The 18,491-nt window shown below is 54.0% G+C and overlaps 1 protein-coding gene across 6 annotated transcripts in view; it reads left to right on the top strand.

The window, feature by feature from the left end:
• ZNF423 (zinc finger protein 423) overlaps positions 1–18,491 on the top strand; it is a 327,810-nt gene that overhangs the window by 257,917 nt on the left and 51,402 nt on the right. The window lies entirely within an intron of this gene.

Below are 18,491 nucleotides of genomic sequence, written 5' to 3'. Positions count from 1 at the left end.
TGTTTGTTGGCATCGTGGGTGGACACTCTGGCAGCTGTGTGGCTCCTTTGTGTCCTGAGGGGGAGACAGGCTGGTTTGGGACATGAAAGGGTCAGCTAATGCCATCCTGGGTCTCATCAAAGCCAGCTAAAGCCAGGCGAGATTGCACATTGCAGCTTCACTGGTGTAGGGGCTCAGGGTGTTGGAAGCGCGTGCCCTAACATCAGCCCTGCTTGCAGCTGCTCTGTGATCTTTGGCAAGTCTTCCTTTTTTTTTTCTTTTCTTTAATGTGTATTTATTTATTTTTCCTTTATTTGCGAAAGAGAGAAATGCCTTCCATCCATGGGTTTACTCCCCAGATGCCTGCAACAGCCAGAGCTGGGCCAGGCCAAAGCCTGGAGCCCAGGAACTCCATCCGAGTCTCCACGTGGCTGGCAGGAGCCCAAGCACCTGAGCCATCATCTGTGCCTCGCAGGATGCGCCTTAGCAAGAAGCTGGATCTGAAGCCAAGGAGCCAGGACTTGAACCCGTCACTCTGACGTGGGATGCAGAGTGCACCACAACACCCACCCCGTCTTCATTTATGTGCCTTGATTTCTCTTGTGCACGTGGGAACAGGAGTAGGAGGGAATCTTCAGAAAGTTCATGGACAGTGTGTCTCATGAAAATTATGCATGCATTTTGGTGTCTTTTTTTGCCCACCAAAATGAACTGAAAAATTTTTAACTCCACCTTTTCCATGAACTTTTTGAAGTACCCACGTACTTTAGAAAGGGTAAAACATCATTCTTGAGTGCTCCCATCAGCTTAGACTCTGTCTTTCTGTCCCCAGAGCCACCCAGACACCCGTGAGATTCCTCAGGGAGAGACTCAGTCTCTCCCTTGGCCGTGGCAGCTGCAGCCCCTCATTCAGTGGTGGTCACTTTAGGGCAGTTGTCACGCCCTGCGTGGGGAGGCAGCTGTGAGTTCTGCCCCCTCTCAAGGTTGCCGCCTCCCCCTCCCCCTCCCCGCCTTCCAAGGTGAAGCCAGGCTGTGACCGCCGCCTCCCCGTGCCTCCCCACCTCCCCGTGCCGGCCGCTGAGCCATTAGCCCCACTTCTCACTGGCTGCGCATCAGCACAGTAATCATTTTCAGATTTACAAGCATTAAATATTTTAATTTAATGCCTTGGCTCTCTTGTAATTCATGCACTTAATTATATGATAATTACTCAAATGAAAGAGATACAGCTGCTGCCGTATCAATTCTGAGGGAAGACTGGGTTTGGAGTCAGACTGCTTTTGGGGAGGTGGCCCCCGCCCTGTGTTCCCCTCCACCCCGCCCCTTCTTCCCTCTGGGCTGGGTAAGCCCTGTGCTGCTGGGGGTGTAAGCCCAGGCTACGCGGTCTGTAACCATTTGCTCCGGGCATCCCAGCCCGTTGTGGGGGCTGCACCGCACACAGGGGACTCTGATGGCAGGGGACAGAGAGGACGCAGGCGAGGGCCCTCCCAGGATGGGGGTGGAGTGAAGTGGAAGGGCCCCCTCTGCATGTCCCCCACCTAGGCAGAAGAGGTTCTTCTGGGGTGCCAGGAAGCCACTTCCTGCTTTAGCAATGGATGCCCGGCGGGAGGAGCGATTCCCACTGAAAATGAAACTGGACCTGGGCCTCCCACCACTGACCACCAAGGGCTTTTCAAAGGCAGGCCTGCAGTGGAGGGAGGGAGGGCGAGCCTTTTTGATGGGCACGCCTCCTGCCTCCAGCCCCTCTCCCCACTCCCCCCAACCACTGTCCCTTTCCTTGCAGTTTTCCAACTTTTCTTCCTTTTTGTTTTTCTCTTTCCCTTTTGACATCTAACATGGTGTTTAATGCCTGAAGGGTACTGGCTCTTATGTCAGAACTGTAACTATTAATATATGGCAAGTAGTTCAACTCGCGCCTTCCCCCACCACGTTCTCTCACAGAGCCCCGCTGGGGCTTGCTGCCACACCTGGGGGACTGGCCGAGACCCTCAGTATTGACCGTGCTTGCAGATCTGAGACCAGGTGCTGCCTTGGGCCAGGCCCTCCTCACTGGCGCCTGGGGCTTAGGGCCTGAGACAGGACTCCTAGAGAGAAGCATCAGGAGGACTCCCGGGCCACAGCCCTTGGCTGCCGTGGCGTCCGTGGTGCTCTGGCCTTGGCGAGGAGCATTTTTGCAGAATCGGGAGGGTGACGTGTCCAGGCCAATGACGTGGTCCTGCTTCCCAGAGAGCTTCCTGGCTTTGTGGGCGGGGGCCCCGCGTTTCCGCTGAAGTGCACGCTGAAGGGTTACACACGCCTCGCCCCGCGTGCAGACAATTTTCAGCTAGCTTACAGCAGCTGCGGCGCCGTGCTGATAGATTAAAAGCAGCAACCAGCCCCAGAATGGAGTGTATTAGAACTCCTGCTGGCTCGAGCTGGGGAGAGGCCCACACAGCTGTCATCTAGGCCAAGTTTCCAACGGAAACCTCAAGAACAGGATGGAACTCGGAGAAAAGTTAGCTTTCTAAATGAGGTGGCCGGCTGTTAATCAGGAGAGCGAGGAGAGGGGCTGGTGGAACGCCGAGATTCAAAGGAAGAAGAGGAGGAGGGTCATAGGGGTGTCCTGCCCAGACTGGTCTGGGAGCAGTGGGGCTGCTGCAGGTGTGACCCTGGTGGGCACAGCAACCCTCCTGTGCTTTGCTGCAGACTGTGGGCTTGGGACTTGGGTGAGTCGGCAGGACACCCAGGTGTTTCCAGAGGGCCCCGAGAGCTCCGTGCTCACACCCACCCCAGGCAGTGTGGCTCTTGGGCCTGTCCAGAGAGCTGTGCGGGTCTGCCCTTACCTAGGAAAGATCTGTGGTTGGAGTCACCTCCCATCAGCTGGCCTTAATGTCCTGTCCTGGCTGCAGCATGTGGCCCAGGTTTTTGTTGTTGATTTGTTACTCATTTTATTTACTTGAAAGGCAGAGTTACAGAGAGAAGAGAGGCAAGAAAGAGAATCTTCAATCTGCTGGTTTACTCCCCAAATGGCCGCAATGGCCAGGGCTGAGCCAGGCTGAAGCCAGGAGCCAGCAGCTTCTTCTGGGTCTCCCGCATGAGTGCAGAGGCCCAAACACTTGGGCCATCTTGTACTGCTTTCCCAGGTGCATTAGCAGGGAGCTAGATCGGAAGTGGAGCTGCTGGGACTCGAACTAGTGCTCACATGGGATGTTGGCGCTGCAGGCCTTGGCTTAAACTGCTGTACCACAGCACTGGCCCCTGGTGGCACAGGTTTTAGATTTCAGTTTTGGGGCCTTTAGGGGGAGGTTCTTTTGCCTTGTGATGGAAAAGGTTTGTGGCAGGGCCTGGGCCGTGACCCCTGAGTGTGACCGGATGCTGGAGAGTGGTTCTTTCCATTGTCATGAATGCCATTTGAGAACCCATGTAGACCATCCCCAATCTTAGAGAAATCAGAACACCAAGGGATGTAGCTGGAGCTAGTCTATTTTTCTTCCTCTTTCTTTTTGGCTATGTCCTGATTTTTGCATAAAGCAAAATGCTTCTCGCTGGAAGGATCAGGTGAGTCTTTACTGGGGGGGTGAAAAACCCCGAAAGGAATAAATCCAAGTAAACGAGCACTGTGATTATGAAGAGTACAGCATATGGCCGTAATTCAGTTGCAGTGCTGTGTGTGGTGCATCTGTAGTGGCTCCATCCATTTAACAGCTTATTGTGTCCTCGCTCGGGCAGGCCATCAGCTGTGTGTGGGAGCTGGGGTGGCAGGTGCACTTGGTTAGTAAGGAAACGCACACCCAGGCGAAGAGCTGCCGGTGTCACATATCAGCTGCTACAGCCTCGTGTTGGGAAGAGGCCTGGTTTCCAAAGCCACGTGCATGGCCTCTGTCCATCCGACGGTGGGACATGAGTGGCTTGTTGGTGGCATGATTTGGAGTTTCTGAGTAGATGTGGAGGGGTCGTTTCTTTCCTGCTGTGCAGTCTGCTTTCAGGTGTTGTCTTGGATCTGTGAGCTGGCTCTGCCGCTGAGATGGGCGGATTCCAGTGGTGGGCTGGGGTGCAGGCAGGTGCCGTTGGTCTGGTCCAAGGCTGTATTTGGGAGCTGTGCAGACAGGCCTGGAGGTTAAGCACCTGGCTCCAGGAGGCGGACAGCTTTGGTGTGAGTCCTGATTTCGCCCCTTGCCACTGCACTGCCTGCGGTAGGTTTTTACCTTCCCCGCACCCCACTTCCCAGATCTAAGAAGAGGACAGTGGTAGCCTGTCTCTCAGGGGGTTGGTGTGAAGGTTAAATGAGATAACTTGTAAAATGCTTACTACTATATTGGGCATCGCAAGTTACCCAGTGAGTGTTAGCAATTGGTCAAATTCATCTTTTTTTTTTTTTTAAGATTTATGTATTTGTTTATTTGAAAGGCAAAGTGACTAAGAGCGAAGGAGAGAGCAAGATCTTATGACTGCAGCAGCTAGGACAGTGACAGGCCGAAGCCGGGTGCTTCATCCGGGTCTCCCCCATGGGTGGCAGGGGCCCCACACTTGAGCCAACTTCTGCTGCTCTTCCCAGGCCATCAGCAGGGTGCTGCATCGGAAGTGGAGCAGCCGGCGCAGGAGCAGGCGATGGCTTTCCCTGCTAGCGCCACAGTGCCGGCCCCAGTCAGGTTCATCTTTGATCTGTAAATAGTTTGACAAGATCCCCTAGAACTTGAAGTCGTGTAGTCTAATCCTAGAATCCATTCGTGCATCTCCTCTACAAATGCCCCTCTTCTCTTGGCTGCTCTGGTGATGGGCAGCTCACCCCAGGCTGCCCCTGCCAGCAGTCGTGGACCCAGTGCCCGGTCTCTGAGCTTTGTGCTGTTCTGCCCTGAATTCCTCTGCAGTGTCGAGTTCCAAGAGCAGCCAATACTGCCACCCATCAGGTGCCTAGCACTTTGCACGTTGTCTCACCCCCTCCCAGATCCCGAGGGACCGTGTTATTTTTGCTCCTTCTTTACAGATGAGGAAACACAGGGTCAGATGTGGCTAAGTCCACAGAGCCAGGTGGCCCGGCTGGGACTCGGATCAGATCTTCCCGATGTCAAGACCCTTGCTCTTAACCATTTATCCGTTCCAAGCAAAGCTCAAAACCGACCAACAATTCTTTGGTCTTTTCTCCTGCAGTCAGCTCACTTTCCCATAATGACTTTTTTTCCCCATTGATGTTTCTCTTGCATGATTTGAGGGAGTGTGTCAGATGTTACCTTTAGTGAGTGAGGTGTTAGATATCCAGTTCCTCCCAGCACCATGAAACTGTAGGGTACATTCTGCCTGCAGGAGACAGGACCCACGTACCAGTGGCATATAGCCTCCTAAATTAATAAAAGTAATAATCTGATAAACTGGCTATTGTCATTTATCCCCCTAAAGCAGAACATGTGCCCGAGTTGTCAGTCCAGCCTCAAACCAGTTAAAAATAGGCAGCAATTACCAGGGGCTCGGTGCGCAGGGCGGCTGCAGTCCTGTAGTCTTCAAATTAGGAGAAATAATGAATGCATCCAGAACACATCCATTTTCAGCGAATGCTGCATGGATTATAAAATTTATTATCAATAAAATTATTCATTTGTGCCATATACCGCACTTAGTGCACCTGAAGTGAGAAATTAGAAGTGTGTTTAATTCTGGGGCTGAAAGAAAATACAACTGCAGCAGATTTGCAGTAATAGGAGAAAGTTAATGCCCAGCGAGAAGGGAATCAATTCAGCTGTCGCTTTTATATTTTGGAAAGCAGGTTGGTTTCCCTTTCCTTCTTTTAGGATAAAAGCACACTGACTCGCTTAGATCACTGGTTCTGGTACTGCATTCAAAGAATATTTAAAGAGAAGTTGTGAATGAGGAGAACACACGAACATGAATCATGTGTGCGTGAATCTCTCTGCGTGCACAGGCGCTTAATGCCGGGGCTGCATTCTCGTGTTAGGAGATTTTTGTCATCTTGCAGACAATTATGATAGCTACAGCATCACTGGGCAAAATGATCTTTAAACATGTCTTTATTTGAAAGGGAAGAGGGGAAAAGATTGAGAGAGAGAGAGATCTTCCATCCACTGGTTCACTCCCCAAATGGCTACAACAGCTGAATCTAGGCCAGGTCAAAGCCAGGAGCCCACAACTCTCTATGCCAGTCCCTACATGGGTGGCAGGGGCCCAGTCACGTGGGTCATCATCTGCGGCTTTTCCTGGTGCGTTAGCAGGGAGCCCGATTGGAAGCAGAGAATCTAGGACTTGAATCGGCACTCTGATATGGGATATGAATGGTGACTTAAGCTGTTGCACCACAACGCTGGCCCTTGGGCAAAATACTCTCCTGAGAGCACCATCGTATGCTCAGTCTGTCATTGACGGAATGTTGTTCTGTGATGCAGGGCTGCATGTCTGTCTGTAAATGAAATATGTGTGAGTGCAGCTACATTTCTGTACGCACACACCGTGATGTCATTGCTGTAGAGGTGCAGCAGGTAGATATTTAACCACTAGTGGTCTGGCTGGAAAAACCCTTCGGACTTGTTGTCTTTGCCAATTTCTGTGGTGTAAACACCACCACCGTGGCTAAATGCAGGTCACCACTGTGCTGTCGCTTATCCTGGAATTGGGAAGAGAAGCAGCCCCGCAGCTCTCGGGGTCAGTAGGGGCTGGCTCCGGCACACCGCTGTCCCTCGCACACACACATGGGCAGGCAGCTGTGCCCATGTTGTGGCTGTGGTTTAAGTTGGAAAAATAGAAGAGCGAAGCTATACATGATATCCACAACCCTGGGGCCCTGGGTGTCATGTGTGCTCCCCACATGCCCACGACCTCGCAGGTAGATGACACGCACCGAAAGAGCAGCCTCTGCCCGGGAAACCCTGTGACTTCATTTTCATGAAGTCACAAGTGCAAGAGGAAGAAAGGAAGGTGGGGACGCCAAGGTGAAGGAGGAGGAGCCTCCAGCCTGGCTCCCCTTGCATTAGCAGCGCTGGTTTGTCTTGGGCGGGCTCAGCGGACTTGCCTCGGTTTTTATCCGGCCATTGTTCTTTTCTCTGCCGCGTTTGCACACTGTGGCGCGTCTGGGGAATTTCAGCAGTTGGAATATACATGAAAAGAGTTGCGCTCCACTTTCATAAGGTCCCTGGACGGCTTGGACGCGGCCTCCAGGCCCCATGGTGGAGCCCACACCACATTCATATTCCTTCCCATCACCACACACATGATAGCGCGGAGCCCAGACCAATCGAAAACTTGACAGTAAGCCTTTTGATTTTGCGGGGAAGCCTCCCTCACGCTGCGAGAGGGAAGGGAATATAGCCCAAACTGGACTTCATACTGTGGCAGACTTGAAAACCCAGCCCCACCGCAGAGCCGGCTGATTGGAATAGTTGGAAACTGTGTCCAGGAATTCGGCTGCAAGAACTTGGCTCGCAGCAACTTCTGCTTTTTTGAAAGAAAAATTGTCAACTGGGAGAGCCACTTGGGGCCTGGGTTTAATCTGTCCAGGCAGTAAAGCTTCACGGCCATGACTGGCCAAGTTTGGCTAAAATGTCGAGAGCTCCTGCCCACACGGGGACTCCAGTGGGGTCGGGGAGGAGTGGTGACGGCCATCAGTCATGGCTGTGGTCACCCACATTGAGATTATTGAGATTTTTGCCAATCGCCAGCCTGCTGCCGGGGAGATGGCAGAGTTGGAGGTGCAAACAAGCTACACAGCACACGCGATCTGCTCCGTACCTCGGTCCCAGGCTGCTGTGACAAAGTGGTATTTTTCTGGGTACAGCTTTCACCTTGGCAATGTCTCCATGACATTTAGGCAACCAAAGAGGCAAGAGAGGCTCCCCTTGCTGTCACCGACGAACATCGGGTCAGTGCAGCAGCAAGGGACCCTGTGTCTCCCTCCCTTGGGAGAGTGTCCATGGGATCGCTCATTGATGGCACTCCCCTCTGTGTGGACCCTTTAGTGCAGGAGGGACCCCACTGTGAAATCCCTGCAAAACCCAGGCTGGACTGCGCTTGCCCAGCCACACCCTGATTCGGATGCGGACAGCAGACCTCGGTTCAAGGAGGCAAGTCAGGTGGTTGGCAGAGGCCAGCCAAGCCAGGAGCCAGGGTGCACTGTCCTGGGAAAGCCCCTTCGGCCACCTCCTTCTCTTGGACAAGGTTGTTAAATGGAGGGAAGATTCGTGCTGTCGGGAGCGAGACACTGATGTAGGATTGGGGCCAGCCACTCATCCTGGGGCAGGTGTCACTGGGGCCTCCTCGATAGTGGGTAGGGGCAGTTGGACCCCTCAGGCAGACACTTGCACCTGCCTTGCCTCGGTCCCATTCAGAACCCCACGTTGTGTGACTCTGTGGCCATTTGTTTCGAGTAGGGAAGAAAGGAACAAAGCAGGAAGTGGAAACAGCCCAGGGGTTGAGCCCTGGTTTTGCCCCTTTGGTGAAGTGAAGGCATGGATAGGTGAGTGCACCTCAGAGCCTCAGTTTACCAATCTGTGAGGTGGAAAGCACCTGTTCACCGGACACTCAGACCTGCCTGTCAGAGTAGTGCTCAGGCGATGACGAGAGAGTGGAAGGGTCAGGTGCGTCTCCAGCCTCATCCAGGGCAGCCAACCCCAAGCCTTCCCTGGGGCCAGCCTGGCCCAGGGGACAGGATCCTGAGGCTTCTCAAGAGCTCAGGACCCGCCCCCACCTTGGATACAATTTCCGGGTGGCCACGGTGGGTGCCATTGCCAGGTCTCGCCAATAGGGTTCCCCTTCCGCACCCCCAGATACAACTTGGTGCTTCTCAATGCCAAGACTGTTCAGGCAAGGGCAGGAACCTAGTAATTTCTCAGCTGGAGAGCGTTGTAAAAATAAATGTCTTCTGGAGGTTGAAAGGTTGTCAAATACACACTGAGCCTAATTGGGTCCTCAGAATGGGCAGCTCCTGATGATTTTCACTGGCGACGAGGATGCGGGGCACACAGGCCTGTGCATGCGTGACCGTGCTCATGTGTGTCTGTGTGTGTGCCAAGGCCTGTTCATGCGTGACCGTGCTCATGTGTGTCTGTGTGCGTGTGTACCCAGGCCTGTTCATGCGTGACCGTGCTCATGTGTGTCTGTGTGTATGTCCCCAGGCCTGTGCATGTGTGACCATGCTCATGTGTGTCTGTGTGCGTGTGTGCCGAGGCCTGTGCATGCCTGCCTGTGCCCACATATGTCTGCATGTGCATGCACACGTGCCTATGCCCATGCATGTCTATGTGAGTCCCTGGGCAGAGCTGAGTGAATGCCAGCTTTGGAGCCGTGTCCCTGCGTGTGTGTACCTGTATCTGGAGCTTTTTTTTTTTTTTTTTTTAGATTTATTTATTTACTTGCGAGGCAGAGTTACAGAGCGAGAGTTCTTCCATCTCCTGGTTCACTCCTTGAATGTCTCAACTGCCAGAGCTGTGCCAATCTAAAGCCAGGAGCCTGGAGCTTCCTCTGGGTCTCCTACGTGGGTGCAGGGGCCCAAGCACTTAGGCCTTCTTCCACTGTTTTCCTAGGCACACCAGCAGGAGCTGGATTGTAAGTAGAGCAGCCGGGACTTGAACAGGTGCCCATATGGGATTCCGGCACTGCAGGAGGCGGCTTCACCTGCTACACCATGGTGCCGGCTCCCCTGCAGCTGTTGATAGCCCCTCAGTTGAGCAAAGGTCATGATGTCCCCTGCACATGGGGAGGTTCCTTTGGGGCCAATTCTGGGCCTGCCTTTCATCCTGGATCATTGTCAAGTTGGGAAGTGATCCTGGGCTAGGGCCAAGACCTCTGCTGCTGCAGCCCGGAGCTGCAGACTTTTCCCATGCCACAAGAGCACGGCCCCCAGGTGACCATCCTGATGCTTGCCAGTGTCCAGCACAGAAGCTTCTGTTTGCTGACTCGCCGAAGTCCCGCCTTAGCCCCGTGCTCAGGTTGTGAGGCTGCAGTGTGGAACCCCTGTGGCCTGGTCCACCGTTGCAGGCCCTGCGGGCTCCGTCTGTGGGCCCCTGCTTAGGACGCCTGCCCTGGGCGGTTGGCTGCCAGGTCTGGGACTGATTTCAAAAGTAGTCCTGGCCTCTATTTGAATGCAGGCCATGCTGGCGGCAGGAAGTCCCGCCCCTGCATGGTGGTGTCCTGTGGCTCTGGCCCCTCCTTCTGTTTGCTCGCTCCCTGGTGGGTTGTTTCTCCACTTGGGGCTTGCTTCCCTGCCCCTCCACGACCCCCTGGAGTCCTCCTCCTGCTGCTTTGGGGATCCCAGGCCCGGCCCTAGGCCTAGCAGGCAGCTATGGAGTGGGCCCCGACCCAGCCTGGGTGGTCGTGAAGGGCTAGGGCCCGAGGGAGGCTTCAGGATGGACCCTCCCTACCTCCTGAGCCAGCCCAGGCTCCCAGGCCTTGGGTGGGAGGAGCTCCTGCCCCAGCTCCTCACAGCTCCTCCAGCCCAAGGCCTGCTGCCGGCCTGAGCCTGAGGAACAGAGCCTTCCTCTGCTCCTCCCAGCCACCCAAGTGTCGTGTGTGCTCAACGCCGGGCTGTGGGGCCAGAGGGCCGGAGTGCTGTCCGGGCTGCACGACCCTGAGGATTCCCCCATTGCAGTTTCGCCTGCCCAGGCCTGGGCCCGCCCAGCCTGCAGCCCTCTCCTCTGTCGCCGGATTGTTTGCTCAGCCAAGACTGCCTAGCTGGGAGGCGGTGGGCGGGGGCTGCCGCGCCGGCCCCCGTTCCTCCTGCCAGGCGCTCATTTGTATGCAGAAGGGATTAGGCGGAATTTACCGTGGCCTCATCCTGGGGAGCTGCTCGCGCCCCAGGAATGCTCTCCGACGGCCGGCGTGCAGCGGGCAAGATTAGAACAGCCCCTCCTGCCGCCGCGCACGCCCTGGTCACTCTCCAGGCCGCCAACATCGAAATCATTTTCATTTAGACCCTTTTTGATCATCCGGCCTCAAAGAGGGCCCGCCTTGTGTGACAGCGGGCACCAAAATGGCCCAATTATTTGGAAGAGGAGGGAGCAGCTGAAAACAGTCAGATGTGAGAGCCAGGGCACTTGATCTGGGCTCGTGGCTTTCTTCCTGCCTTCTCCCACCAATATTTTTACAGCTGTTGACAGATATTGAGTTACATGTGCCTGGGCTAGATCCCCGCGGTACTGTTTCAAAGATCTGTTCACCATAAAGTGTGCTGTTCTCAAGTAAATGACTGACTTCAAGAAAGCACGGTAGTTTAAATGTTACTATAAATACAGGAGCTAAGACATTTTAATTATAATTTTTGAGTTATACAGTGTTCTGTAAGTACACCAGGCATTTACAAAAGAATTTGTGTTGAGCTTCCAGACACGGTGCTCTCTTGTGGATAGAGAAGTAACTGCAGGTGGCTAATTCTGCAGGCTGGTGGCTGGCCCCTTGTTTACTTAGGGTCCGGAGGGGAGGTGGGGAGGCCGTGGAGGCTGTGGATGTTGTGGGCCCGTTTGGGGGGGTTGAATCCTCCCTTTGTATTGAGCCCCCTTTGTGTGCAGAGTTCTGAGCTGGGGGCTGGAGGACCTCAGAGCTGAGGGGGCAAAATCTCGACTCTCACATTTGTGATCCTGGGGGACAGCTGGCAAATTCATCACAAGAGATGCTGCAGGGGAAAAATATGTATGGGAGCACGGAGAAGGCCCCTCCGTTCCCCCCGCCCCCCCCAGTCTAGAGGAAGGGGAGGGCTTTGGGGAAGGGGCACACTTCTGCTCTGACTACGCGAAGGCTGATTTGGGTCGCTGGGAACATTTGGAAATGAACGAAACCAAAAGCAGTCTTCAGCGTGAATGCAAATGTTCTGAGCAGGCTGCGCGGACTGCCTTGCCTTCTCCCTGGTGCCCTTTAAATCTCCCACTGCTCACAACCCAAAGGCTCCAAGGGCGGAGGAGGCAAGCAAGCCGGCGGGCTTCACCACACAGCCCTCGGTGGGATGGGTGCAGATGATTCCTGGGTCAAGTGAGAGGGAAGCAGCTGGAGGCTCTCCTGCTACTGTGGTGTGATGGGAGCAGCCCTTGGACTTGTCTCCTTGTCTGCGCTTCTGTGCTAAAGCCTGGGTTAAGGAAAGGGGGCAGACCTGGACTAGCATGTGACTGTCACCCATCTGACAGCCGCCTCGACAGCCTTCATCCAACCTTCCTCCCATCTATCCATCCTCCCACCTCCCTATCCCATCTCATCCCATGCCATCCATTTATCGATCCATCTGCCCGCCCTTACAGCCATCCATCTGTCCCTGTTTCTCTCTGTCCATCTACCACCCACCCACCAGATAGCCATCCATCTTTCCAACCATGCATATGTAATCCAGGAGACATTATACTGCAGGAATTAGTAGCAAGGCCTCTGCAGTCAGATGTCTTGAGTTGAAACTCTACCACTATCATTTACTTGCCTTATGTCCTTGGAAAAGCTGTGTGCTAATGCTTTCTGTCTATAAAATAGCAGAGGACAACAGAAGCTAGTTGCAAAAATGAGATATGGGGCTGGTGCTGTGGCGTAGTGGGTAAAGCTGCTGCCTGCAGTGCCAACATTCCATTTGGGTGCTGGTTCAAGTCCTGGCTGCTCCACTTCCAATCCAGCTCTCTGCTATGGCCTGGGAAAGCAGTGGAGGATGGCCCAAGTGCTTGGGCCCCTGCACCCACGTGGGAAGACCCAGAGGAAGCTCCTGGCTCCTGGCTTCAGGTCAGCACAACTCCAGCTGCTGCTGCCAACTGGGGAGTGAACCATTGGATGGAAGACCTCTCTCTCTCTGCCTCTCTCTGTGTAACTCTGCCTTTCAAATAAATAAATAAATAAATCTTTTTAAAAAATGAGATACTACATGCCCAGTGCTAGGCTCATGGCAAAGACTAAATGGGTGTTGGTTCCGTGTTCTGAGTGACACTTGCATGGCAGCTGCCATCCTACACAGCCTGAACTGAATGACCGAGTGCTGAGGTATCAGCTGGAGAGGGGTCCCCTGGGAAAAAGGGGCTTTTGCCCTTCAGCAAGGCTGGAATTGGAGTAGGAGGGACCTGCTGATATGGGCATTGAGGACTGTTAAGGAATGCCCAGTGTACTTTGGTTCTATTGGTGTATTTGAGAAAAATTCCTGCCTTACATATTTACCCATACTGGTTTTTTTGTAATGTTTATTTTAACATTTATTTTAACCCATGTGAAAGGTTAGGTATGTCACAGAGAGGAGAGCTCTGCTATCCCTTGTTCACTCCTCAAATGACTGTAACAGCCAGGAGCCCAGAACTCCGTCTGGGTCCCCCACATGCATGGCAGGGACTCAAGCACGCCTCCCAGGCGCCTTAGCAGTCAGCTGGACTGGGAGCAGAGTAGCAGGGACTCGGACAGGCACTGAGATCTGGGATGTGGATGTCCCAAGTGCTGGCTTAACCTGACCCCTCCCCAAACTCTGTTCAAAAGCCAAAAGATTTATGTATGTAATTATTTGGAAGGCAGGGGTTGGGGAGATCTTTCATCTGCTGGGTCACTTTCCAGCTGGCTGAAACATCCAGGGCTGGGCTAGCTGGGATCCAGAAGGTCTCTCTTGTGGGTGGCAACCTTCCCAGGTACATTAGCAGGAAGCTGGATTGGAAGCAGAGAAGCCGGAATTCAAACCAGCCAGCTTAACCACAACACGGGCCCCTATCCTGTCTTTAATGTAGTCATGTTTACTTTGTGTTCATGGGGGTCTCCTGGACTTTTCAAAAATTTGATGAAACAAATACGAAATACCAAGGAAACTGACTTGTGTCAGCCACGCTCTTGATTTTAAAGGCAGTTTTTTTCCGAGCAGACTCAATGCCGGGTTACGTTCCAGTTCGATCATTCTCTGACCGTTCTCTCACACACTCCTTCACCCAACCCGTGTTGAGAACACCAGCTGGGTCCCAGGCACTGTCCCAGTTCCTTTTGTCCTTAAGGTCTGGTGTAGGATTTATATATCTGGAGGGAAATAAGCCAAAATCTTGACAGTGGGTTTCCATGAGCAACAGAATTGCAAGTGATCTTTGTTTATATATATATATATATATATATATATATATATATATAAAATTTGCAAATTGTATTTAGTCATCATATGGCTCTTTCAAGACAAAGCCCCTGACCTTGGGGAGCTTACAGCCCAGCAGGAAGACAAGGATCGGCGGTGGCCAAAGTGATAGAGTTGGGCCAGTGAAAACTCATAGGGAAGATGCTCTTTCTGAGACTCTGGGACGCTATCACCCACTGCCCAGTTGCTTCTTGGTACTTAGAGCCCTCCGTTCAGATGGTTGGGAGCAGGCAAGGTAGGCGGAGGGTTTCCAGAGGTTGATGGGCTTTGGAGAGCTCTGTCCTCAGTTACCCACTGGGGGCCCTGGAGCCAGCATGGCCATGAGGCAGGTTGAGGAGGGGGCACAGGTCTCGTCCCCCGCTCCGGATAAATGCTTACTTTGAGCACAGGTGTTCTGTGCTCTGCTTAACCACCTGAGGACCCAGGTTCGGGGAGGGGAGAAAGAACTTCGGCAGCCTTCCCAGTCCTGGTCTGTTTGCTGAGACCTGTGGCCTCGGGTGTGGAATATGTGGGGGGCATGGGCGTGGGGTATGCAGGGTCAGCAGCAGAGAAGCTGCTCCCTGGGGCTCTCCTGTGCGGATGTCTCACTGTCTCAGTCCTTGTAGAGTTTGTGTTGGCAGAGAAAAGAGCTCACGGGAGCCTAGGAAAGGAGGGGGCGCTGAGGTGGAGGGGGGTCGGTGGAGGGGAGGGGCCCTGTGGCGGAACGGAGCCGGGCTGGAGGCGTCGCTCTGCCTGCTGCTGCTGATGTGTCTTTGGGGCAGTCACGTTTTGGGGGAGCCAGGGGTTTGCTGTCCAGTGGAGAATCTTAGCAAGGTATGGAAGCCTTTGTAAACCGGGCTACCTTGTACCAGTGAGACAATGTTTCATGCAAAAGTATCATCCAATCTGCTAGAAGTGGTTGCTACTGTGATGTGCATAAAATTGTAACATGGTGATACCTTCTTTTTCTGTGTAATTTTAGTAATGACCCTAATGTTGAAACTGCTGTACTAATTGAGACCCTATATTGTGCCAGAAACTGCATAGCCCACCTGTACCCTTATGACATCCCTACAATGTAAAGGAAGCGATATTATCACCATTTTCCAGTAGTGTGGCAGGGGTTTCAACTCAGCTCCTTCCACCTTCAGAATCTAAACTCTTTCTGTTGGGTTTTATGTCTCATAAAGCATAAAGCACTTTGATTTTTTTAAAGATTTATTTATTTATTTGAAAGGCCCGGTGACAGAGAGGGAAGGAGGGAGACAGATCTTCCATCCACTGGTTCACTCTCCAAATGCCTGCAACAGCCAGTGCTGAGCCAGGCCGAAGCCAGGACTCAGGAGCTCCATCTGGGTCTCCCATGTGGGTGCAGGGGCCCATGCACTCGGGCCATCATGTGCTGCCTCCTAGGCGCATTAGTAGGGAGCTGGATCACAAGCAGAGTATCTGGGACTTAAAGCTTCACTTCCATGTGGGATGCAGGTGTCCCAAGCTACAGCTTAACCCGCTATGCCGTGAGGCCTGCTCCAGGCGTTTTGATTTTTTAAAATTAATTTTTGATCCTCCCAGCAAGTCCAGGAGAAGGATGGGGCTACTTTTTAGACCCATCTGCAGTTAGGAAGAGACCTAGTGTGGCCCGGGCCCCAGCCCCCCTATTTGTCCCCACTTACTCTGTGAGTGCTGGTTTCCAGGGCAGAGCCCGTGCAGGAGTGGTGGTGGGGGCAGCACATCCTCCTGCATCCCCGCCCCCTCTCCTGGAGGGGTTCTGGGGAGCCGGGGAGGGGGAGCATCCCTGTGGCCTCCTGGGATGTTGGTGGGGCCCTGGGGAGAGGCTGCCGGGCGCCTCCCGTCTCCGGGGCCCTGCAGGCAGTTTCTGCTCTTTGCTTCCTGCCCTTCCCGAATGACACGCTTGCATTTGTCCCTTTGGTTTAGCCGGAAACTGCAAGTGTGTCTTCTCAAATGCAGACTGACGTGCTTCTTTTATAAATTCTCGGGCATTACTATTGATTTTTGGCTGAGGATTTCGAAATCCTATCTCTAGGACTCAGGAGATTTCCCTGCTGCAGTAATAATGCATTGTCATTCTTAATATCTCCAATCTCTGACACAATATTCAGATCAAGCTGCCGGAGGAGTGGCGTCAGCCCAGCCTGGGGGATGGCGCCTGGGCATGGCTGGCTGCCGGGGTGGGGGGCACTGGGCCGGCCTCTTGCTTCCCCTCCAGCCTGCCTTCCCTCCCGGAAGCCTCATTGCCCCCACCCCCTTGGAAGGGGCCTGAGATTGCATCAGGGAGGCACTGAGAGTCGGAGCAGTGCATTTCCACCCCCTTGTTGCACAGCTTTCCCCGAGGCCCAGAGTAGGGCAGGAGCAGCTGGGGCCTTGGTCTCCTTTGCTCTTCCTGGACCCGGAAGTTTGAGGGTCACCCACAGGGTGTGCACCTACAGGGACCGGGCATTCCCAGAAGGGTGTGAGATGGCAACATGTGTGACTGGGGCCTGGCAGGGGTGGGGGGTCCTGCTGTGCCCCAACAGAGAGCCCACGCCTTTCCGTTGTCGTCCGAGCATTGCACCTTAGAGAGCCCGGATGTTCTATGTTTTCTGGAGAAATCAAAAGTCCAGATTGTAGGGGCTGGTTCTGTGGCACAGTGGGTAAAGCTGCCACCTGCGATGCCTGCATCCCATGTGGGCACTGGCTCGAGTTCCAGATGCTTCACTTCCTATCCAGCTCCCTGCTACTGCACCTGGGAGAGCAGTGGAAGATGGTCCAAGTCCTTGGGACCTTTTACCCACGTGGGAGACTTCTCTCTTTGTCTCTTCCTCTCTAACTCTGCCTTTGAGATAAAAGAAAATAAATCTGTACAATAAAAGTACAGATTGTAATAGAAAATGTTTTGTTTTCTACATAGTGAAAACTAATTCCAAAGAGTGTGCATGCACAGGTGCAAGTGTGTGTGCGTGCATACACACACACATGTGCACACACATGATGTGGTCCTGAGGCAGAAGCACAGTTGAGGGCTGAGGGCTGAGGGACTGATCAGGGCAGGTGGCATCCTCCAGCCAGAGCCGGAGGCCACTCTGCTCGCCCTCACGTCTCAACACCTTCATGTCCACCTCTTTCAGGGGGCTTCCTCTCTGCTGCACACATCCCAGCCACACAACCGAGGGGCCTCTTGTCTCTCATCCTCCCTTGAAGCTGGCCCATGCCAGTGAGAAGCAGCGGCACACACCTCCCACCCCTGTGCCGCAGATCCCAGCCACACACATTGTGGTTTGGAAGCCCATGCAGGCTGGACCCCACCCTGCAGGCCTGTCCTGTCATTTGTCCTCGTACTGTTAAAGACACAGAGCTACTGGCTGGCCTCTGAGATCATCTGGGCAGGTCCCTGAGTCACTTCCCACTGAGCAATTGTCTTTGTGTTTCTTGGAGTGGACACTGCTCGGGCCATGAAAATGAAAAGAGTGTGTGTGGCGGAGAAGCCCGTATGTTGGAGGGGTGGTGACTAGAGCTGGGCTTTGAGACACAGATTGGAACCAGCGCCCTGCTGCTGGCAGCAGTGACCCATGGGGGCTTTGAAACTTTTCAGGGTGGAGGGGAAAGCCGGTGGCTAGACATTTGAAACTGGGGCTGCTGAAAATTTGAACAGTCAAAAATGCTGCTTTCTTGGTTGCAAAACCGTTTTGTTCAAACACTAGGAAGCTGTGAGCAGGGAGGAAAGTGGTGGGAGCCACGGGTCTCTGGTTCGTTGTCCCAGCCTGGGACCCTGCCTTCGGGAACCCAGCTGGAGACGTGACTGGGGTTGCCCTTGTGTTTGGGGCATCAGGATGACAAGGGAGAGGCCCAGCCTCCGGGAGGTTGTGCTGCTCCCTGCAGGAATCGCTGGCTCCCTCCTCCATCTGTGTCTCCACAGAGCAGGCAGCTTCCACACCACACCCTAGCCACAGAGGACTTCCTCTAGGAGCTTGGCCCAGGGGTTCACATGGGCTCCTCCCAGCAGCTGCGGGCAGTGGGGAGACACTCTCGGAGGCTTGTTGGGTTAGCCTCCTCTCCCCCCCAACGGGTGGCAAGATGACCTGGGCGCCCCTTCGGAGAGCCCAGCCCTCCCCATCTGCCCTCTTGCTTTCCCTCCTGCTTTCCTGGTGCTCATGCAGTGCCCTTTCTGTGCCACACTGTGGCCGGTGACCAAGCTGTCCCAGTGCAGTCACAGTGGGGCACTGGGCTGGGTGGGCATTTGACCTAGCAGTTAAGATGTCTACATCCCATGTTGAGGTGCCTGGGTTCGGGACCCAGCTCTCTTCCTGACTCCAGCTCCCTGCCCAAGCAGTCCTGGGAGGCAGGCAGCAGTGATGGCTCCAGTGAGTGGGTTTCTACCACCATGGTGGAGACCTGGATTGTGTTCCTGGCTCCCTGGCTTGGGCCCCACTGGAGGCCATAGCAGGTGTTTGGGGAGTGAACCAGCAGACAGATTCTGTCTGTCCTTCTCTCTGCTTCTCAGATAAGT

This window comes from Oryctolagus cuniculus, chromosome 18 (genome assembly GCF_051225735.1).
Source record: "Oryctolagus cuniculus isolate XC-2025 breed Fujian yellow rabbit chromosome 18, ASM5122573v1, whole genome shotgun sequence".
Taxonomy (NCBI): Eukaryota; Metazoa; Chordata; class Mammalia; order Lagomorpha; family Leporidae; genus Oryctolagus; species Oryctolagus cuniculus.
The sequence above is the reverse complement of the archived record's forward strand: the minus strand, read 5'-3'. Positions and strand labels throughout refer to the sequence as shown.